The sequence below is a fragment of the Tupaia chinensis genome, unplaced genomic scaffold (assembly GCF_000334495.1).
Source record: "Tupaia chinensis unplaced genomic scaffold, TupChi_1.0 Scaffold000275_1, whole genome shotgun sequence".
NCBI classification, from domain to species: Eukaryota; Metazoa; Chordata; class Mammalia; order Scandentia; family Tupaiidae; genus Tupaia; species Tupaia belangeri.
Genome location: NW_006159757.1, coordinates 5,034,690 through 5,058,894, shown reverse-complemented (window position 1 = coordinate 5,058,894; position 24,205 = coordinate 5,034,690).

The following is a 24,205-nucleotide window of genomic DNA, read 5'->3' as shown; positions in this document are numbered from 1 at the left end:
TGTGTTGTGATGATGCTCAGGGAATGAGTGTTAGGTAATATAATTTAATAAAAAAAAAAAGCAGGAGGGAAAAAAGAATGCACATTTGATGACTGCAGCGAGCTGTATGGGCACAGCTGGGTACTACTTTATAGTATGTTCATTCTACTCACTGGGGTTTATGCCTAGGGTCAGATTTGGGTACATGTATAGGTATGTGTCAGCTGTGCTAGCTATTGGATATATTTAGACTAATTGAGTTCATTGGCAGAACAATTGAATGGGGGGGGGCAGAAGGCATGGAGGGCAATCATGGATGTCAGGGACAATGGAGGAGGAAGATGGGACATGGCAGAGGGTGGGGGATGGGGAATCAGGGATGGCAAGACAAAGGGCAAGGTATGCAGGATGTAAGAATTGGAAAATTACTTGCTGAGAACATGTATGATGATGTGCTTGATTGAACCAGTGCACAGTGTATTTTGGATGGAAAATTCATTGGTGTGTTGTGATGGTGTATAGTGAATTAAGGTAGAAAATAAAAATTAAAAAAAAAAACATAAAGCAGTAAAAATAAACCAAAAGACATTAAAAATTAGTCAGTGTAACTCTGACAAATCTTAAAACTTGCAGAAATAGCAGGCCAGTTGTTAGTGTGGTTGTTAAAGCAGCTGGATCCCACATGATCGAGTTAGAGTTCTCTGTCTGCCTTTCTCTAGAAAGCACATGTGCCCTCTGGCAAATAAACAGAAAGAAGAAAGGAAGAAAAAAAAGAAAAGAAAAGAGAAAAGAAAAAGAAAGAAATCACAGTATAACATAGAATGCAGTTTGTGTTTGGGAAGTGCCGGGGTTAAGAAATGGAATTTACAGGCTAGCCAGTAGCTTAGCATTTAAAGGAACTGAATAATTCAAGGCTTACCCTGGTTCAAGTCCTGACCCCGAAAGCTTGAGAAACAGGCCAAGTGCATGTGCCGGTGTGCCCAAAATCCTGACGACAGGAAGGAATGGAAGAAGAAGAATCATGGCATTACTATGCCCCTTGCTTTTGCTTTCTCTCTCTCTCCGTTGACCCCATGCACTCTTTGAAAATTTATTTAGAAAAGCACTTACATAAATGTAGGAAAACACATTGAAGCTTAAAAAAAGTAAAACAAGTAAGATGTTACATTTTACATTGGGTATATAACATTCTTAAGGAATTCAGTATAGGAAAATGAGAAATTTGATGAAAAATGATCACAAATTAGAAGGCATTCGCTTCCTCTCTCACAAATAAGAAGATATGTGACAAAAGGAAAAAAAAATAAGAAAAGGAAAATTGGTAAAAACCCCCTTTATATTTGAAATCATGATAAACATTTGCTTACAACAGATTTCTGAGCAAATTTCACTATAATTTCTATGAATAAAGTGAATTTGCTGTCTTTTTTACTTATTTTAATATATATTTATTATTTATTGTGTGTATACAAAGTTTGTCCACCTATCACAGATTTTTAAGAAATTTCTACTGTACTCTGAATAGATTAAGTCATATTAATTACTTCAATAATATTTATTGAGTATTAAATGCAAGCAAAAAATTAGAACTTTCCTAAAGTAGTTATTGTTAGAGGACATAAATAAAAATATCATCATAGAACACTGTTAATATCCTCTGTTGTGGATGAATGGAGGATACTATCGGATTTGGACCCTGAAGAGACAAGGGTCTTCTACTTGGAGCTTGTTTTCCTGTCATGGGATGCGTCTCTAGAGATTGTTTGGTTAGAAGTTTAAGAAAAGTCAGACACCATGAAATTTGACCACAGAGACTTTTAATGTTCGTTCCCTGACTCGGTAAGTTCACAATTACCAAAGGGGGACACTCTCCAAAGTGGGAGAATCAGGGAAGCTTCAAAACTCCAGAAAGGGGCTGAGAAATTCTGTCTTTGGAGGCAGCTATTCCAGAAGAGAACACACAAATACACATACACACCATGTGCAAATATATATGCACATGTGGCCTTTGTATTTTCTAAAACCAGAGCTTGGGTATGTATGATTTTCTACATATTGGCTTCTCTCACTAAATTTTACAAATTCTACTAACTCAACTGCTATACTTCTGATTTCTTTTACTCGAAATGACCACAGATATTTCAGGAAAGATAGTCATCATAATTTGTTCTTCTTGAGGAATTCTTCCAGTTTGTCTATTTACTCATTTCACCATTCCTATCAAGGCAGCAATAAACATCTTGCACATTTAAAATTAAGGATTTGTTTGTTTTTTTCTTAATTGAATTTCTAGGTCAAATATCATATTGATCTCCTGGGGCTGCCATAACAAAGTACCACCAGTAAAAAGCATTTAGTTTCTCACAGTTGGAGAGACCAGAAGCCTAAAACCATGGTATCAGTAGGGCCCTGCCACCTTAGACACACCTGGGGAATCCTTCTTTGCCTTATCTGAGGTCAGGTGGTAGCCATCCAACACCTGCTCTCCCTGGATTGAGTCGTAACCCTTAAAGCTGCCTCCAAATCACATTGCGTGATCTTCTCCTCTGGTTTTGCCTCTGTGCGTCTTCGCCCAGTCATACCAATTGAAAGGCCTACCTGCCCCTCATCTTAACATACAGCGGATTTGCATCTGCAAGACCCACTCCGCAATTAAATCCAATTCATAGGTACCAAGTATTACAACTTCTAAATATCTTTTTGGGGGGAGGCACAATTCAACCTATAAGAAATCTATATTTTTTTAAGTGAATAAATATTGCTAGATTTTCTTCTAAGTTGAAGTAATTTGTATTTACTATATTGGTGAGTACGCTTTTTATCTCTATGCTGTCTAGATGTCAGTGTTACCTATTTATCTTTTTGAAACAATTTGGTATGAAATATTAGTTGCAATCATTTTAATTTATATAGTAACTTGTGTACTCGAGTGTCTTCTCATTTTTTTTGTTAGATTTGCTCTTTTATGAATTCATGCTCATATCCTAATAGGATTGTTCTTGATTAGGTCAATTAATAAGTGTTCTTGATAATTTATGTTACGATCCTCTTTATAACCTTTGCTTTACAAACCAGTTTTTCAAAAACTATTGCTCTGTCTATCATATCTTTTGCAATATGAACAGTCTTCATTTTTACATAGTCAAATATGTCAGATAAGTGAGTACATGCTTAAAATATGAGTTATTACAAATCCATATTGAAAATACACCTCAATTTTTAAAAATTTGCAAATAATGTAAATAAGTTTAGTAAAAATTTTAAAAGGATAGAATAAATATTACAAAATTTTGCCTTCACCAACAATAAATTAAAATGAAAACAAAATGAGTTATATTTTTTCCTTTAACATGACCATCGATTAAAATACTAACCTTATTGTTAAGGGTTTTATTTATTTATTTATATTTTAGTTTTTGCTATTGGGTATGTGCACTTGCCAGATAACAGAAACAGAGAGAGAGAAAAAATGAGAAAGCACCCCCGGGGGATGAACATGCTGCAATCCCTTCTCCTCCATTCTCCTCCTGAGATTTTTGGCATGCAGGCACAAACTTTCAGTGTATTTTTCATGCTGCTATGCCTGGGACTTGAACCTAACATTAGGACATGTGGGAACCAACTACCATAACCACCACACCATCAACTAGCCTCACTATTAAAGGTTTTAGAAAACATTTTTGTGTACTGTTGCTGATTGCTGTGAGTAAAACCAACTTTATTAAATGCCTACTTTCTGGTTGAAATTAAAAAAAAATTTTTTTAGAGGTTTTTGCTACAGGGCGCATGTGATCGCCAGAAAGACAGAGAGAGACAGAAAGCAAGAAATCACCCCCCACGGGGGATGGCCACACTGCAATCCCTCCTTCTCCATTCTCCTCTCAGGATCTTGGGCACGCACGCACATGCGCCCGGCGTGAGTTTAAGCCACCGGGTCTGGGACTTGAACCATGGTCGAGTACATGGGAGTCCAGCGATATAGCCATTACACTAACTGCTGGTTCTGAAATTTTTAAATATTTTTATATTTATAAAACTTTATTGACGAATTTTCCTTTTAAGAGTTTAACAAAGGAAGATAAACATGGATATTACTTCATGATTTTAATAGCATTTTTAATATTAAAAATAGAAATAAAAACATTCAAAAAAGAGTATTGGCTAAATATACTTAATATCACAATAATGCAAAGCAATATTATGCCAATATTAACAATGTAGTATAGAAATACAGTTATTATGTCTGAGAGATATTATAGTACTGAATAAAACTTAGATTATACATTCTCTATCTCTATGGAGCTACCATGTACATGGAAAGGGGTATTCAATTTTCTAAACATATTAGTCCTACCACAAATTGGTCTATAGGGTCAATGTAATCCTAGTAAAAATCCCAACAGAACTTCTTTCCCCATAAGCTTTGACGAACTGATCCTAAAAATTAGATGGATGGGGCTGGATAATGATGCAGTGGTAAAACGCAACATTCTTCAAGGCTGACCTAAACAGAAGGTTATGGGTTTATGTCTCGATACCTCTATGAGGTGCACTGGGCATGTATGTGCCTATGAGCTCAGGATAGCAAATGCCAGGGTAGATTTTACTGTCAAGACCTTACTAGGTGCATAGTCTCTCTGTCTCTCTCACTTACAGGAGAAACAAGTAAACCAAAAGTAATCATAAAATAAATGAAAGGCAAATAAAACAAAAATAGGCAAGTTATCCTAAGAAGGGAGAATTATGCTAAGTCTTGTTACAAAGTTGTATCACTTTGGAAAGCATACTTTCAAGAAAGAGAGAGGAAATTAGGCTATGAAACAACACAGAATAGAAAGAGAGAGAGAGAAATCTTCCTATTCTATGTGTATTTACATTTTCATATACATTTAATAAGACTATAAAGAAAACAATGCAACAAGGAAAAGCAAAATGTCAAATTACTTAATAATGGGACTAGGAAAAGCCTATCCACCTTTCGGAAAATAAATTAAACGTTTGTAAAATGCATTTGTGATGCTATGCAGAGAAAAATGTACTATGATACATACTGAATTAATAAACTTACTTTTCTCAGAATGATGAGATTATAAATGATTTTTTCTTCTCAATAATGTATTTTTTTGTTTTGCCCAAAATGTATTTCTTGTGTTAGTTAAGCAAAATAAAAGTAAAATGAGTTCACATCTGAAGCTCAATCGGAATGGGGGTGGATGGCCTTGACAAAAAGTGCCTTGGGACACAAGAGATTGGAGATGGTGTTTTGTTTTTGTTTTTGTTGTTGTTTTTGTTTTTGCCAAGACACTTGCCTAACAATGAAATAAAAATAAATTGTATTGCTAAAGAACTCAGTTATTATATGAGAAATCTAGGGAGTTCTGGTGGCTAGTATTTCTTCATTTCAAGGTGTGACTACTTCTTGAGTACCTGTCAGATTAAAAGAACTAGTTTCCTAGGTTGGGTTTTATTTACTGTTATTATTAATGATTCAAAGGATGGAGTAAACATGGAGCCAGGTAAGCCGGGAGGGATTGCTAACACCTGGGAAAACAAAGAAATACAACTACTTCAGTACTGTCGCTCTACTTCTAAGGAAGCACTCCTGTTAAAATCACTCATTAAATTCTACTACTCTTGAACGTTCTTTTCTGTGGGGGGAAGGAACTTATAATATTGGGCTTTTAACAAATATTGTTTTGTTTTTAAAAGATTATATTTAAAAAATCCTCTTTATAATTTTTCTTTAAGTGAATCATCTGAAAGTATCTTGCAAGTATATATTGAGTGTCAAAATGTATTGCTTATCAGGGGAAACTTTTCAACCTCAATCAAATGCATTCCACATACTCCTATTGCCCGAAGGCTGCCTCTAACTCTGAAGTCCCAGTAATTTGTGAGGAAATTGCAAGGATATAGACACAAATCAGCATAGAAAAAGACTTATGGGTTTATAAGAGACATGATTTTCTCCCCATGGGTGATGAAGAAGGCCTTCTCCAGAACTTTCTAGCAATGAGAAATGAGATGGCAATACTGACTTGCCTGAGAACAGGAAATGCTGAACATGAGAAGAGAATTTCTGGATGTTTAGCTGGTGTTTTGGTGTGTTGTATTGCTATTAACAGAAATCCTTCAATCTGGGTTATTTAAAAGGATTCGAGGTTTATTTAGCTCATGGTTTTGGAGGTTCAAGGTCAAGGGCCCACATCTGTTGAGGATATTCTTACTGGTTGATAACATGGCAGAGAACAGCACTTGCCAAGATGGTGTGACATATGGGATATTTGTGTCTATGTGTGTATAGCTAATGGCCATGTGATATGCAGCCAAAGAGCAATAATCATGTTAGGACCAAGAAGACTTATTGGAGAGACTTGAGAAAAACAATGAAATGAGTCACAACTGCAGACTAGATTCTGAACATGACAGAGCCAAAGTTTGGACTATGGCAGTAAGCATATTTGGAGACGATCTCTGTGGCAATGGACAGTAAAGAACAAAGATTAAAATAAATGTACAGGAACCCATGTTGCTGCACAAAGAACTCAGTTTTCAAGAGTACGTGTACAGCAGGACCAGCAGTTGGTGTAATAGCTATGTCACTGGACTCCCATGTAGTTGACCACGGTTCAAGTTCCAGACCTGGTGGCTTAAACTCACCCTGGAAACGTGTGCAATCATGCCTAAGATCCCAAGAGGAGAATGGAAGAGAAAGGATTGTGGCATGGCCATCCCCTTGGGGAGTGATTTCTCACTTTCCATCTGTCTGTCTCTGTCTGTTTTTCCTGGTGAGCCCATGTGCCCTATAGCAAAAACCTCTAAAAAAAAAAAAAAAAAGAAAAAGAAAAAAGAGGGACCAGCAGTTAGCGTAATGGCTATGTCACTGGACTCCTATGTAGTCGACTGCAGTTCGCGTCCCGAACCTGGCGGCTTAAAACTCATGACGGGTACATATGCGTGTGTCAGTAAGATCCCAAGAGGAGAATGAAAGAGAAGGGATTGTGGCGTGGCCATCCCTCGGTGGTGGTGGGGGGGCGATTTCTTGCTTTCTGTCTCTCTGTCTGTCTCTGTCTGTCTGACGAGTGCACACACCCTATGGCAAAAACCTCTCCAAAAAGAAAAAAAGAGTACATGTACAGAAGATAGAAGGATATATACCATATTATGAATACAAAGGACGGTAAATCTGTAAAATTGAATCAGGAAGGACTTTACTCAAAATAAACTGAAACTCAAAAATGTGAAAATGAAAATAGCTGGATCCCCCAACTCAACACTTGGGAAAAAGACTCCAGTCAAATTATCTAATCATGCATTCACATCGGAATTTGCATGAGTGAGAAATAAGTGTGGATTATGTTAAACCACTGAGATTTATGGTCTGTGTTTAATAGCCTTAAGTTTACCCTGTAATAATACTGCTCTGTAATAATACTAGAATAAAATGACAGATAATAAAAATTTCATTTAAAAAACTGTAATCTATTTAAAAACTTGCAAATGTTTTAGCAATATAACCTAGATCATTAAGAAATAATAGGCAGGCCAGCCTGTGGCATAGTGGTGAGGGCAACAGAATACCACATGGCCAACTGCAAGGTTTGTGCCCCAGACCCAGTGGCTTGAGAAACATGCCAGGCATGTGTTTACATGTGTCCAAAATCTCAAAAGGAAGGAGAAATGGAGAAGGGGTTGCAGCATGACCATTCCCCATGGGAAGTGCTTTGTCACTGGCTTCCCACTCCACCCCACCCCATCTCTCTCCAGCAAGCACACATATCCTCTGTCAAATAAAGAAGGAAAGAAAAAAAGAAGGATTAAGGGAAGGAAGGAAGGGAGGAAGAAAGGAAGAAAGGGAGGGAGGAAGGAAGGAAGGAAGGAAGGAAGGAAGGAAGGAAGGAAGGAAGAAAGGAAGGAAGGAAGGAAGGAAGGAAAAGAAAAAAAGGAAAGAAAGAGAAAAGATGTACTGCAAATGTAGTAAGGACGGTTTAGTATGGCTCCTTGACTTTCTACCTTATCATGTTTAAAGGCCACAGGGTAAACAATGTATGTTATTAGTTGTACTGTGCTAGCATGCTTGTTATATAATTATGACTTCGTCGTTTTATGCCATTGAATGTAATACACATGTGCGTGTGTGACAGTTTGGTTTTGGCAATGAGCCACTATTGTCTGCAGCCCCTTTAAGAGAAAGGGAGCACCTGGTTCAGCTTCTTAGTTCTGGTCTTCTTTGGTTCTGCTAGATAGCCCTGCTCAGCTTGACTTCATTCAGCCTGCTCAGCCCTGATGGCCTTTTTTTGTCTTGGCTTTGGCTTGGCTCCGCTCAGCTCTATGCTGTGAGCTCCAAGAGGGAGTAAGCTGTTCTGTGAGTGCTCTTCATGGGCATTATAAACTCTAAGGGGGAGGAAGCACTTGCAAGTACTGCTAAGGGCTTTGCGAGCCCACCCTAAACTCAGCCAATAAACAACATGACATCAGTGCCTTGCATCTCTTTCCAACTCCCTGAGTCTCTGACCTATCCTTTGGAGGGGGAAAGGACCTCACAAAACAAAAGGGCAATGAAAGAGTACCAGAAAAATAGAGTGAGTTATGCAGTTTCACCAAAAAAAAAAAAAGAAAAAGAAAAAAAAAGAAAGAAAAAAAGAAAAATTGGTGAGCCTTAGGTCAATTTCAGGCAAAAATGAATAATGAATTATGAATACATATCTTGTGAGTCCATTAAAAAAAGTACTTATTATCAGGAGCTATCATTGATTCATTAAGAATGAGACAGAAACTTACATGTTTTTCTGTTTGAAAATTGTTTCAAGACCAGTAGTTTAGACATTGGAATATAGAATCTCCTTGCAGACGATATGAGCAAGTGCATAAAATGAAAGCATTCCTAGGTATGTAGTCTAGTATAAACCATTAATGCTTAAAAATTTAATTTGGTATGTAACCAGATTTCTTAAAAGTATATGGTTTTTATTAAAAGAAATGTGCAATAAAAATGACTCACTTGTATCTGTGTGACCATTTATAGCTTCCAAAGCACTGTATGTACATTTATCTCTGATTTTTATAAGGAATGAAGAAATTGCTGTTTAGAGACCACACAGTAAGTAGCAGCTGGGGCAAGCTTGGGTTTTCTGACCCTAAATTGGTTATGAGTGGCTCAATCAACTCTACCACTTAAGGAGAAGATTCATCAGAGAATTAAGGGAACCCTTTCCTTTGGGTTTGGAGTGACTGACATAGCTGTCTGGTTGTAGAATGGGATTCTCACTGTTAGAGCTTAGTATCCATCTGCTAATAAAGAGACAAACAGTAATTATCCCAGATGTCTGTGCCAACTGAACATTTTACTAAAAATAATTCAATCAAATTTTAGTTGCGAATTGTTAAAGTAGCTTGAGGCAGCGTCACTTACATGGTCTCAAATAATGTCTCCAGTGTTGCAGAAACAACTATTTTCTCTCTGCACTAGACGAGGGAAGGGTTGGGTTTATTTTTTTCCCCTTCTCTTCCCTGAGCAAATCCCCATAACAAATAAAGTTACACTTCAAGACCGGATTACTCAGACTATTGGCTTTGCATGCCAATGTTTACTTTAAGTAAAAATGATACTTCTGAGAATTCAAATAATATGTTTAAGTATTTCCAGGCTATAGTTCTGCTTGCATTTGTCTTGGCACTAGCTCACCATGAATGTGTCAGGTTTTAAGAAGATGACTTTTCATTCAAAGTTGTATGATGTCTTCATCTAACATCTTCCATGTGCTGAATGTGATTTTGTGCACTCCTGGACTTGTCATTTGAGGAAAGGTTAACCATCCCATTGGCCATGTAGTTTTCTGATAGGAAATTATCATCTCTTTTAGAAATGCCCTCATTCTGTTTAAGGGAGAAAATTTTAAAATGAGAATGAATGAGAGCTGGAGGGAGAATTTAAAAATCTGCTAAAATAAGGTGCTATAAAATTTAAAATGGAAATAATCAATCATTAATCAATTAACTCTCTCAAAAGATATTAGTCATGTCCTTCTCATTTTATGAGTTCATTTTTCAAATGCCAGTAAATAACATTTTAAAAATAATACAGTCAATAACATTATACTAATTATCACAGTAAGTTTAAAGAACTCTGCAACTTTTCTCCTCTTCTCTTTTTCTGCATTTTCTAAAGCATATTGTGAGATGGCAAGAATAGTTTATATTTCTTGAGACCAGCAGTTAGCATAATGACTATGTCGCTGGACTCCTATGTAGTCAACTGTGGTTCAAGTCCCGGACCCACTGGCTTAAACTCACGCTGAGCGCGTGTATGTGCGTGTCCAAGATCCCAAGAGGAGAATGGAGGAGAAGGGATTGCAGCATGGCCATCCCCCCGGAGGGTGATTTCTTGGTTTCTGTCTCTCTGTCTCTCTCTGTCTTTCTGGTGAGCGCACGTGCCCTATAGCAAAAACCTTTCAAAAAAAAAAAAAGAAAAAAAAGAATAGTTTATATTTCTTGTGTATATCTTTTCCTACTTTGTATAGATTTTCTACCTAAAGAAATATATTATAGTCCAGGGAACCAGCAGTTAGCATAATGGCTATGTCGCTGGACCCCCACATAGTCGACTGCGGTTCGCGTCCCGGACCCGGTGGCTTAAAACTCACGCCGGGCGCGTGTGCGTGCGTGCCCAAGATCCCGAGAGGAGAATGGAGGAGAAGGGATTGCGCCGTGACCATCCCCCCTGAGGGGTGATTTCTTGCTTTCTGTCTCTCTGTCTCTCTCTGTCTGGCGAATGCACATGCCCTATAGCAAAAACCTCTCCAAAAAAAAAGAAAAAAAAAAGAAATATATTATAGTCCATAGTCTATTAGGTCGTTGGGAAAGTCATGATGCATTTTTCTATTTTTCTATTCAAAAATGCATCATGACTTTCCTGACAACCCAATATAATTTAAGAAAATGTCATTTTTTCAAGAGAAGATATTAGTAGCAGATAATCTGCTTTTAAGTTACCAGAAGCTCAAATATTTCTTTATTATAAACAAAGCTATTTCGGGTACTATGACTAAAATATTGTGGAAGGTTAGGTAGTCAAAGGTGTCTTTGTTTTCATTCATTCATTTCATTATTTGGAAAATATCATGCTAAAATTCTGTGTGACAGCAAGTATGGATTCAGTGATTATGACTACTATTGTCTTACTTAGAAAGACTTCCAGCTATAAAATTATGTGACAAATAAATTGGGATATTATACAAGAGATGTAAAATGTTGATAGGGACTATGGTTTTAGACATGATTATTTTTCAGCTTTTCTTAAAATAGAACTAACTCTTTTTCATGAAAGTTTCTTAATTAGTTTATATAATGATCTAAAATACTTATTTTTTCTAGGGATTAGAAAGTCCTTTTTTATGTTTAATAAAATTCTACCTACGTAAATACATTTTGTCTTCTTTTTTTTTTTCAGCTAACATTGAGGACAACTATTTACTGTTGCTTTGAAATAAATGTTTATATATTTTAGAAATCCATTAATTTATTTTTATATGCACAAGGGATGCCAAGATAGCTAAACCTCCTGGGAAAAACATTATTATAGAGACAGAAAGCAGATCAGTAACTGCCCAGTGGTAGGAGTAGAAGCAGAGAATAAGTACAAAGTGTCATGAAATTTCACAAACAAAAACTGGGGTCATGTTAATGATTAAATAACTTTGTAAATTTACTAAATGTTATCAAGCTATATACTTTTTTACTGGGTTGTAAGAAAAGTCATGACATATTTTCTTTTGTAAAAATACATCATGACTTTCCTGATGACTCAACATATATATACTTTTTATTCCTACCACATAATTCTGACATTTTAAATTAACTCTAGAAATAGTGAAAAGTGATACAGCTTTTCTGGAGTAGAGTTCTACTACATTTATGTAACTCTACACATTTAAAAAGTATATTGTTTTATGGTTGTTTATTAGCTATACAATCCAAAAATAAAGCATTTCTTGGGGTCAAGAAAATCAATTGTTTCTGACAGATTGTTGTATCAGGAGAAGTTAAACATTTTTTTTTTTAAGCTACAGGACATGTGCACTCATGAGAGAGAAAGAGAGAGAGAGAGAGAGAGAGAGAGAGAGAGAGAGAGAAAACAAGTGAGAAGTCACTTTGTCACCTTCCAGGGAGGATAGCCAAGATGCAATCCCTTCATCTTCATTCTCTTAGGATTTTGGGCACACATGCACACACACTGGCATGTTCCCCCATCCACCAGATCCAGGTCTCAAATCATGAAGTAAGCCATGTAAGATCCACCCCCTTAACTTCCACACCACCTGCTGCCCCAGAGTTTAAAATCTTTTGGAGGTGGGAACTAGCAGTTAGCATAATGGCTATGTCACTGGACTCCCACGTAGTCGACTGTGGTTCGCGTCCCGGACCTGGAGGCTTAAAACTCACGCCGGGCGCATGTGCGTGCATGCCCAAGATCCCGAGAGGAGAATGGAGGAGAAGGGATTGCGGCGTGACCATCCCCCCTAGGGGGTGATTTCTCGCTTTCTGTCTGTCTCTCTCTGTCTGTCTGACGAGCGCGTGTGCCCTATAGAGAAAAAAAAACTCTCCAAAAAAAAAAAAAAAATCATTTGGAGGGGGGAAACAGCAGTTAGCGTAATGGCTATGTCGCTGGACTCCCATGTAGTTGACTGCGGTTCGCGTCATTTGGAGGTTATTTGCATATAGTCAAAGAATAACTTATCTTTTCTTTCTTGAATTTAAAATGGGAACTTTTTAGTCATCAAAAATTAATGGCTGTACCTTCTAGTCACATGCAAATATGGCCCACCCAGTCTGGTAGGGTCAGTTGAGTAGGTCTGGGCAGTAATTTGAGATCAGTCACAACTGCCACTTCTTCGTGGAAAGATTTCATTTCTGCTTTGAGATTCGCTACCACCCCTTTTTGCTTTTCCCATGTAGATTTGTTAGTAATTTGTGGCTGCACTGGCAGTGCAGATCTCAGAGTAGAAGGCATGAAGAATCCCCAGCTAACTTGTGACGGGTGAGTAGGATAAGGATAAAAAAGTATGTGAAATGATTTTGCTTTTATTCTGTTCTGTTTAGGTTTTTTCCATGCGTTGTGTGCACTTGGGAGAGAAACAGAAACAGGGAGGGAAAGTGAGAAATCACCCCCGGGGGAAATGACCATTTCGCAATCCTTTCTCCATTTTCCTCTGGGGATTTTAAGCATGCCCACGCAGGTGATTGTTAAGCCTCTGGGACCAGGATTTTAACAGTGGTGGCTATGTGGAAGTCCAACGCCTTAATCACCACCCTACCTTTTGGTCCATATATGAAATAATTTTATCAGAACCAGAACATTAGCAGTATTTGTGGCCGTAGTATGACCTAGACTATCCTGAATTTAAAAAGGGCAATCATGGAGAAAGGTCAGTTCAGAGATATTGAAAAGACCCAGGCAAACAATGATGTTGTATCCGACCAGGTGACAGTGGGGGAGATGGTTAAATCTGGTCAGTTTGGGGACTTGAGTTGAAGGTTAAAGTTGATGAGCTTTATTGATGAATTGGATATTCTTTTTGAGAGAAGACAGGAATCGGCGTGCTGACAAAAATTCTGGCAAATCAACTGGAAGATTGACGTTGTAATATACTGAGAGAGAGAATATGGGCAAAGGAACAAGTTTAGAGAAAACATTGGGAACTACATTTTGAATAATGTTAATCTTGAGATTCCTACAAGATGTACAAGTAGAAATGTCCACTGGCAATTACATAAATAAATTTGGAACTAAAGAGTGAAGCCAGGATTGAATATATGACTTGGTTAGTTTACACATTAGTGATTTAAAACCATAGAAATGGATGAGATCTCCTAGAAATAGATCTTTGTTAAAACAGAAGAGATCCCAAGACTCAGACGTGGGTTAACCAATGTTTAGAGAGGCAATCCTGGAGACCAGAAGGTGGCCTAGTGGTTACATTACTGGACTACCATGTAGTCAACAGCAATTCAAGTTCCAGACCTGGTGTCTTGAAATTCACGCTGGATGCGTGTGTGTGTGCCCAAATGCCTGAGAGAGAATGGAGAAGAAGGAATTGTGCCATTGCCATCCTGCTGGGGAGTGATTTCTCACTTCCTCCTTGTCTCCAGTGAGTGCACATGACCTAAGCAACCAAATCTCTCTATCAAAAAAAAAAAAAAAAAAAAAGAAAGAGATTATTCTGAATTCTTTTTTGTTCCAGGATCTCTTGACACAAAGTATATCATATCAAACTTATACTCATTTGGTTTATATCTGTTGCTATTTACCACATTAATGTGAAGTATTAAATTAAAAATTTTAAATATATAAATTCATAAAAATGATATCTATATCCTAATATAAGTAACATTTATTAGATAAACTGCATTTTCCCAACCCCCCCAAAAAATTCCCATTAGAAGTAATGATTGCTTTACATTGTTGTAATCACACAAATGGAAGAAAGCTAATTCTTTTTCTTTTTGGAGAAATTTTTGCTATAGGGCAAATGCGCTCGCCAGAAAGAGAGAGACAGAGAGACAGAAAGCAAGAAATCACCTCTCGGGGGGGATGGCCACGCCACAATCCCTTCTCCTCCATTCTCCTCTTGGGATCTTGGGCACGCACAGACACGCTCTCAGCGTGAGTTTAAGCCACCGGGTCCAGGACTTGAACCACAGTCAACTACATGGGAGTCCAGTGACATAGCCATTGCACTACCTGCTGGTCCTGAAAGCTAATTCTTATATTTGCTTCTGCTTTTGATCTGTTAGGTTACATTGTTTTGACTGAACTATTTGAAGAAATCTCAACCTCACAAAATTATTTTTCTTTGTAATTTATTTGTATTTTGTTGCAATTACAAATTCATAACTGAAGAAAAGGAGGGATATTGTAATAGATAACTTCAGATAACTGGATAATCTTTGATACAACATCTAAACTTCCAAACTATATTAAGTGGTAGATTCTTAAAGGTTAGTTATAATGTGGAGTATGAAATGATATCTATTACATTAAAATCCTTTGGCCTATCTTTAACTAGATATTTTACCCAGGCATGATTTAATTACATAGAGCATTGAGCTATTTGGAAAGTAATGTTTTTACTGATATGCCAAAAGATTTTTCATATAAAAATCACATTATATGCCATCCATTTCATCAGAAAAGTCTTTAAATATTGGATAGCTCTTAGTACCAGATACAAATTCTCCAAAATTTTAAGTTTTACTGGAAAGCTTAAATTTTATCATTGGTAACAAATACTGTTAAGTGTTTTCTTAAAGTAACAGGTGTAATTTGTTGATTTTTTGAGAAAATATCTGCCAATACCATAGTTTGCCTATTAGGCATTATTTTCAATAAAAATGGTCTTCCATCAAAAAGGCAGCTAGTTTAACTCACATCTCAAGCTATCACATAGAACCCTTTATTTAATTTTATCATCCTGTTTCAAACAAGCAGAAATGCTTGGCTCATACTTTTCATTTTGTCACACACAATATTAAGAAGCTATATTTAAGGATGTGTTTTAATAGAGTTAATCGTTTTCACTGTTTTATTCAGGACCCCGTTATATAATTCTGTATCACCTAGTAGATTTTAATATAGGCTCAAGTACTGGCAGATACCCACCATTGTTTTGCACCATTAGTTCAAACATCAAAAGCATGAAAAAGGTAACTGCTATGATGAAATGTTTTAGAGTTTGAGGACCTTGATGGAATTTTAGAGATTCCCAGGTTTCAGAAAATCACACATTTATTTATTTATTTATAATTATTTATTTTATTCTATTTATTCATTCATTTATTTTCATTTGACCAGAGAAAGACACACAGCGAGAAGTAAAGTGAGAAGGCAACCTGCCAAGTCCGGGACTCGAGCCGTGATCTGCCATGGGAGAGTGTCTAGGGCCTTAACCACCATGCCACCTGCCGGTCCCCAAAGGACCATATTTTTAAAACTACTGATCTTGACATTGGTTTAAGGAAGTCTTGATAATTATGAATATAAATCTGAAAATCTTATAATCATATCATCTAAAATGTCTTCTTATTGTTGTAGAATTTAACTTTGTTCACACAAATGCAATTATGTTTCTTTTGAAAGTTTCAGAGTCTGAATGTGGTAAGTACTTCCATGGGACAGAAAAAAAAAATCATAAACCTATAAACCAACTACTATATAATGAAGTATATGAATTAAATGCAGAGTGTGGGTCTTAAATAACAAAAGGAAAAGTTTGTCAAGTTAATTAACATTTAGTTAAAGAACAAAAAAACAGACATAATAGTTTTAGGAATGACATAACACAGATAAAGCAATAAGTCATTAATTGGTTATCTTGTGAAGACTATGGGGAGAGTCCTTACAAGGTTGCTATAACTTTGGCGATGACCAGCTTTCCATTGCACTCAGGAACTTTAGGAGAAGAAAAAGACATACAAAGGAAGAAGGAGATAAGAAAACTGGATAGGTAATTATGCAAAGGTCTTAAGTAAGGGTCATGTGATTTCCAGAAGGTCAAAAGCCAAAGCCTGTAATCAAAATGGCCAAAATAATAGTTAACCCTAAATGTATTGTCACTTTTCAAACTGACATCACAGAAAATTTAAAAGACTGATAATGGTTTTAAGAAGATAATTAGAAGGATAGCAATAGAACATATTAAAGGTAGCAAGATAGCAATGCTAATTAAAATGTATACAATCTAGGAATACAAATGCCACCAAAGAATAACAGTAAAATAAAGTCAAAAAAAATAGGAAAATGTAAAATTATTTATAATGAACACAATTTGAATTTCCTGTGTTACAAATCAATGCGACTCTCACAAATTAAAATCTTTGGGGATGTATTTTACAAATAGGCATCCTTCATTTTGTTAAGTAAAGTTTAACTTCCTAAGAGATGAGCATTTCTTTAGTTTGGACTGAATATTATGATTATTTAACACGTACCTGGTTCCCTGCTTCACTACACAAAATACTGGAACATAGGTTTGATTTATGAAATACTGGCACAAACTTGGACCTGAAAATTCTATTTCACTGTCTGAAGTTCTAAAATGATGAACTAAAAGAACTATCATTATGTTTATTAAGCCATGGTGCTACTTATTTGCCAAAGCAAATATGCTTGGGGCACTTTAGTAATTAAATCCTTTGGGGAAAAGTCCAACAGAAGGGCATCCACTGGAGTCTGCTTCATGGTAAATTCAGGTACCCTTTTGAACCCTTTTTAATCTGCAAAACTGAAAATTTTGAGAAATATGTCCGATTCCCTGGTAGTTTAGGTATGGACTTACCTCAAAGTAGAGTAATGGATTTGTTCTTTTCAAAATGTATTACAGAAAAATTGATTTGGAATGTTTTATATATATTGAGAATAATTATTAATTCTCTAAGCTCACTGAAAAAATTTTAAAATGCAATTCTCTGTATTTAAGGTAAGATACATGTTTGTATTGGGAAGTTTTCTCCATAAACGTCTTACATTGATATAGTCCTTTGTATTGAGATGTTCACATCTAATTCCTTTTGCACAAAAGTTGATATATTTTCACTCTTTTACTCCATTATTATAAAGAATTTAATTTCATCCAATAATTAATTTTATGACATGATGAAATAATTTACATCCCATTTCCTTAAATGTCATTATGCCAAATCAATTAAAATTTAGAGACTAGTTTGGAAGAATCTTCCTTTAAAAGCATTACTTACACTTTTTTTCTTCATTTTTATTTTTTTTTTTCTTTTGAGAGATTTTCGCTATAGGGTGCGTGCGCTCGCTAGACAGACAGAGACATAGAGACAGAAAGTGAGAAATCACCCCCCAGGGGGGGATGGTCATGCCACAATCCCTTCTCCTCCATTCTCCTCTCGGGATCTTGGGCATGCACGCACACGCACCTGGCGTGAGTTTTAAGTCACCGGTTCCGGGACGTGAACCAAAGTCGACTATGCGGGAGTACGCTAACTGCTGGTTCCCCACTTTCACTTTTTGATGATGTTTTTGTTTCCCAAATAATCTTTGGAAAACATTTGCATGCTCTCACAATCTTAATTTCAGGAATTTTCTAGATTATGGCAAACACACATTTTTTTTTTTTCTGTTGATAGAATGGGCACTTGGAAATACTAACAACCCCCTTAATTTTTAAGAATTGACTATATCATGATCAATTTATTGTGTTCTTTTCTGGTGATGGAGTGAATGTTTAAAATTAGTTTTGAAAAAATATTATTTGTATAATAAAATGCACAGAAAGTATTTCTTAGTAATACTGAAATATTTTGTTAGACATCAGTTTCTATAGGAGACTATATCATTTATTATAAAATTTTTTAAAGATGATTGTCAGAATTGAGTTGAAAAATATATATTAGAAAGAAAAGTTATTCTTAATACTATATTAAAGATCCAACAGTGAACAGTAGTGCACAAATTTAGGGTTAAAAATATGATTGCTTTCCTTCTAATTTTTGAACTGCAATTAGAATTGGGCCTCTAAGAAAGCACAGAAATACAGAAATAAAGACAGGAATAATAATACTGACTTTCCTAATTGACAATTCTCATCCCTTCTCATTCACCCCTTTAATTCCTGTAATATAGTCTATATATTTCAGTATCATAATTTCTACTTCAGAGAATGAGGAAGACTAGAGAGTGTATCTGTCTGCCTATATTCTGCAAGGAGAAATTCTTCCTTGGTTTTAGATGTTGTGAAGATAAATAGGAAGAGAGTTATTAAGTCTGTCAGGTAAAGATGTTGCAATTCCTTCAGCTACATAGGATTAAAAGGAGAAATTTCTGAAGGGGAAAAAGTGAAAGAAATGGTGTTTCAAAAATGAGGATATGATGTGTGGCTAACTTTTTCTTCACTCGAACATTCACAAATTACTCTTCACTGCCTTCTTGGATTAAATAAAGCTGGTTCCCATAGAAACGCACTGTCTCTGATTTCACAGTCTATAGCACACAAATAACTCAACTTTCTGGAAGCAAGGGTGATAGCTCACGAGAGCTCAAGGACAAGTAGGAGCCTGTAGAAGCACACCTGGACTGGGAAAAATTACTGACCTCTAATTCTGAATAAATAGTGCTTGAAATACTCTCTTTGAATCAGAAAAATAATGTGAGCACCTATCAAACTACTTTACAGAGCCAATTGAGTTATCATAGGTGAGGATGGAAAAAATGTAATTTATAGAAGCTTTTAAGAGCTACAATTCCTCAATCAATATGCATGCCATCTTATTAATTGAAGCAGGACGACGTTACACAATTTTTGGGAGAATGGATGCTAGAATTGGCATGCTGGGACCCAAATCTTGGATCTACTGTTTAGAAACTATGTGATCCTCTGCAAGTTGCTAACTCTTTCTAGACTTTTATTTTATTATTTCTATAATAGGAGGAAGAGACGATGTTCCTTGGAAATTTGTTAAGAGGATTAAGTGAGTTAGTTTGTGACAAATGATTGAGAAAACTGTTGGCCACATATTAACGACTCAGTAAATACTATCTATCATGAAGAATGTATTCCAAATGTATTTCAATAGTAAAATAGCACATGTTAATTTAGCTAAATGTGGAAAGCAAAAGAAAACAAGGTGCCCATTATCTAATCCTATTAGAGACTATTCGTATATTTGAAATATTTTCTTCCCCTCTTTTTTCATATGCATGTTTGTTTTATACATGCATAAACATACATTTATGATATAATTTGGTGTCCTACATTTTCTCAATACACATATATTTCTCTGTTAAAAATGTTCAATATTCCATCTTATAAAAGATTTACATATAATAATTGCACATATTTGTGGAGGTGTAATGTCATTCTTCAGTTCGTGACTATAGTGAATAATAATTGAATCAAGTAATTAGTATATCTGCCATTTTAATCATTTGTCACTACTTTGGGCTGAGAACATTCAAGATATCTTCCTGCTCAGTGAAGGAGCCTTCTTGGTACTGTGGACTGCCCCAGGAGCCCAGCACAGGCAATAGTTCCAGTGTAGGGCATTGCCACCATATTCAATGCCATGTATTGAAAGAAACTTCCCTTTTTCAGTAGAGCACTTTAAAATATTAAAGTTATGTCTGTATATATTTGAGTGTATGCATTTGGTGTTCCAGTTGTTTACATTAATCTAGTCTTGCAAGAAAATCTTACTCTCTTAATATCTATAGCTTTGGGGCATTTATTTTATTTTATTTTAATTCCTTAATTTATCTCATTCTCTGTTCACTTTCTTCAGAAACGTCCCAGTCAGTTGAAGAATTAGCAAGCAGAATTATTGATTTTCAGGACCAGCAGTTGGTATAATGGCTATGTAGCTGGACTCCCATGTAATTGACCGTGATTTGAGTCCCAGACGGAATGACTAAAACTCACACCAGGTGCGTGTGTGTGCATGACCAAGATCCCGAGAGGAGAATAGAGGAGAAGGGATTGCAACATGCCCATCTCCCCTGAGAGGTGATTTCTTGCTTTCTGTCTCTCTGTCTCTGTCTTTCTGGTGAGCACATGTGCTCTATAGCAAAAACGTCTCCAAAAAGAAAAAAAAAAAGACTTACTGATTTTCAGTATGTGCCTACCACTTTTCTGATGGCAAAAATTAAAATTTGAGTCTTATAACAATGTAACTACTTTTTTTTATTTATATAAGTTAAAGTTTGGGAATTTCTAAAATAACCCAGTTATTGAGATCTTTGTTTATTCTTATTTTATTTGATATATTTTTAAATTTGCTATATAGGGCAGGTGCCACTGAGGTGGGTGGCAGCGAGACAGAAGGGAGAAAGCAAGAAAGAGAGGAAAAGTGAGAAAACAAGGCACCAGGTCCGGGACTCAAACCCCAGTTGGCCATGTGGAATCCAGCACGTTAACCACTACACTATCTGTTGGCTCCACATCTTGGTTATTTTAAAAACAAAAATAAAACCAAAACACAATCTTTAGGATTTTGCTATGTGAAAATTCCAGCTTTTACACTGGAAAATTGCATTGAAAATTCAGCAGAAGATATGTGGGCACCACAGTACCTAGTTCCTATAATAACTGTCTTTGTTCACCCTTTATTGTCCCTGTTCCAGTCATCTCTCCTGGGACCAGTTAAGACCTACTGCTGCCTTAACCAGGCCTTTAGGTGCAACAGGAAAGAATACAGAATTCAGCACTTTGCAATATTTGCCCATCACAGAGGACATTGTGAGTTTCTTCACCCATAAAATGGAGTGAATTAAACCCGTGCCTTTCCTAATCACAGAGATGCATTTTGAATGAACAGAATCATATTTTAAAAACACATTGGGCATCATAAAGAAAAGACCTACATAAACACAAGCTATTATCATTGTTAGTGGGTTGATCTATTAGATTTATTACTGAACCACACCTGCATTACTATAAACAACCCACCTGCTTTTCTCTTCTTCTTCTTCTTTTTTTTTTTTTTTCCGTAATCCCAGCTTTCATGCTGGGAATGCTCTGCATTGCTTAGCTCTGGGTGCTGCCGAGTTGTGTAACACATTCAGAGATATACCGCACAGTGCTGCAGGCAAAGTTAAAGAAAAACAAGAATGAGTGATTTTATATTGGATGCGTTTCAGCTGTCCAATTCAAAATAAATCATGCCCTGGTACATTCTTTCTTCACTTGTTGCTCAAACTTCTTTCACTTCACACATTAGTGAACTATTTTTTAAAAGAAGAAATTATCACCATGGTTAGGATAATTGCTATAAACACTTTGTGGTCTATCTTCCTCCACTAAAGTAGTCATTACCGTTTTTCATATGTTAAGCCTTATTTTTTTTTTCTGTTCATAAGCCAGAGGGTACATGTGTTAGCCAGTGAGAGACAGAGAGACAAAAAGGGAAAGGGAGAAAGCACCCCACCCAATTAAAGCATGGTCTCATCACGATCCCTTCTTACCCATTCCTTCCTGTTGGGATTTTGAGCACACGTGCACGTGCACCTTGTGTGTTCCTCAAGCTTCCTGGGCGAGAATTAGCCATGTGGAATCTGGCTCCCTTAACTTCCAGGCCACAGAACTGGCCCTAGACGTTACGTATTGATAATATATATTTGAATAGAGCTGACAATGAACTAACCTTTGTGAGTTTGTATAAGCAGACTAATTAATAATAATGATTCTGTGCAAATAAATATTGTACCCATGTAGTAGCCTTTTTTGGCATCACCAAATTTGCTAAGAAATTTCTTCTATACATACAATTCATGATCAAAAATACTCACTGAAATGGCCTTTAAAATTTCCATTAAATTTTTTGCACAGCATTAATTAGAATCTTCTGAATTCCTTGTGTGTTTCTCTTTCAATTTATGGGGAAAATACTTTTAGACTAAACCCTCAGGATTACAAGTCTATAACACCATTTATAATCATCGGGCTTGAGATAGCTGTCTCAGTTTTAAAGTCATCTCATCTTTAATACCATGTTTTAAGCTGACAAAAAGTGGAAACGGTTCCAATCAGGAAAATAATATTTCATAGAAACTATGACTTATTCTTCCCTCCAATAGTGTTAATCAGATTTCATTTATTTTTATAGCATGCCAGGCATTAGCATTACCCTCTAGACACAGCCTCTTTCCTATTTGTCCTTGGATAAGTTATCTGCTGTATTAGGATAACTTTCTTCCTCAAGATAAATGTTTCCTGATAAAACAATATTATTAACCTGTAGCAATTGCAATGAGAAATAAATGCAGTTGTCAACTGAACTTTGAAGTGAGGGAAGAACTGTGACAGATTTAAAAACTGCAGTATTGTTCTCTGCTTTTCTTGAGTCCATTTATCTTCCTCACTATAATATATGATTGAATAGTAGAGAAGGCACCTGCAAGCAGGAGCCAATGACAAAAGATATATTAACATCGCTCATGGACTCTGGTGCTTCCAGGGTACTAGTAATACTGCACTCTGTGTAATCTTAGTCATTTCATTTCATCGATTGGGAGAACTTCATTCAAAAGGCGAAAAGTTTCTTTTTTTCAGCAAAACAAGGTGAAAGTATTTTTGCATTTCTAACTTTTCTTTGCAAATAAATAGCAATATATCTCAGCCCTTTCTGGGCAGTGACCAGAGGTAGTGTCCAAATGTCTTTAATGGAGTGAATGCCCCTCCTTTTTCCTGTTAGCAATGTGTATGTTCCCTATCAAAGCCCCCATCCATTGCAGCGTGAAATCACCATTAGAAGCTAATTACGTGTCACTGACTATGCTGATTATATAAACCCATCAAATTCTCACAACTTATACACAAAACAGATATTGATATCATGCCCACTTTATGAATAAAGAAATGCAGGTGTCAAGAGTTAGATATTTTGTAGTTTTATCAAAGAAATGCTCACCTGTTGAAATATCCATTTCGTAAGACAAACAATAATGTGATTGAATGTATGGAAGAAAATGAAATGAAAAATAAAATTAAATTAAAGGAAAAAAAAAGAGAGTAACTTGCCCATGTCATATAGCTAGGAGGTAGGATTCAAAAGTAACTATTAGACTTCATCTCACCAGGTTGTGTGTCTGCATTCTCCATGATGTGAACTGTTGGAAAAGAGGGATTGTGCCTTTTCTGCTATTTCTTGTTCCTTTAATTTGCTATGGGGCACATGTGCTCACCAGAGAGAGAGACAGAAAAAGAGGGAAAGTGAGAAAGCATCCTCCCTCAGGGAGACTGGCCATGCTTCAATCCCTTCCTCTCCATTCTCCTCTCGGGACTCTGGCCACACTCTCACACACAGTTGGTGTGTTTTTCAAACCACCGAGTCAGGGACTCAAACTGCATAGTGGGCCATGTGGGATCCAGCCACCCCAATCACTGTGTTACTAGCTGGTCTGTCTTACCTGTTTTGCATTCTTTTTACCCCAGACTCTTTCCACAGGATGAATGCATACAAGGTATGCAGTAACAGTTAGCTGAATGAATAGAAAGGTAGGTTCTCAGAGACATGGACTAGCACCCAGGTTTCATCTGAGGTAAAGCCACTCAGCTACCAGGCACCTTAGGTAACAGTTCTTACCTCAAATGAGTGTGAAAGAGCAGAAACAGGATTTAAGCACTACAGCACAATGGACGGATGCTCTCTCTGGATTAGGGAACTCTGTCATTCAGAGAACACCAAAAAAAAAAAAAAATGATGAACGGTT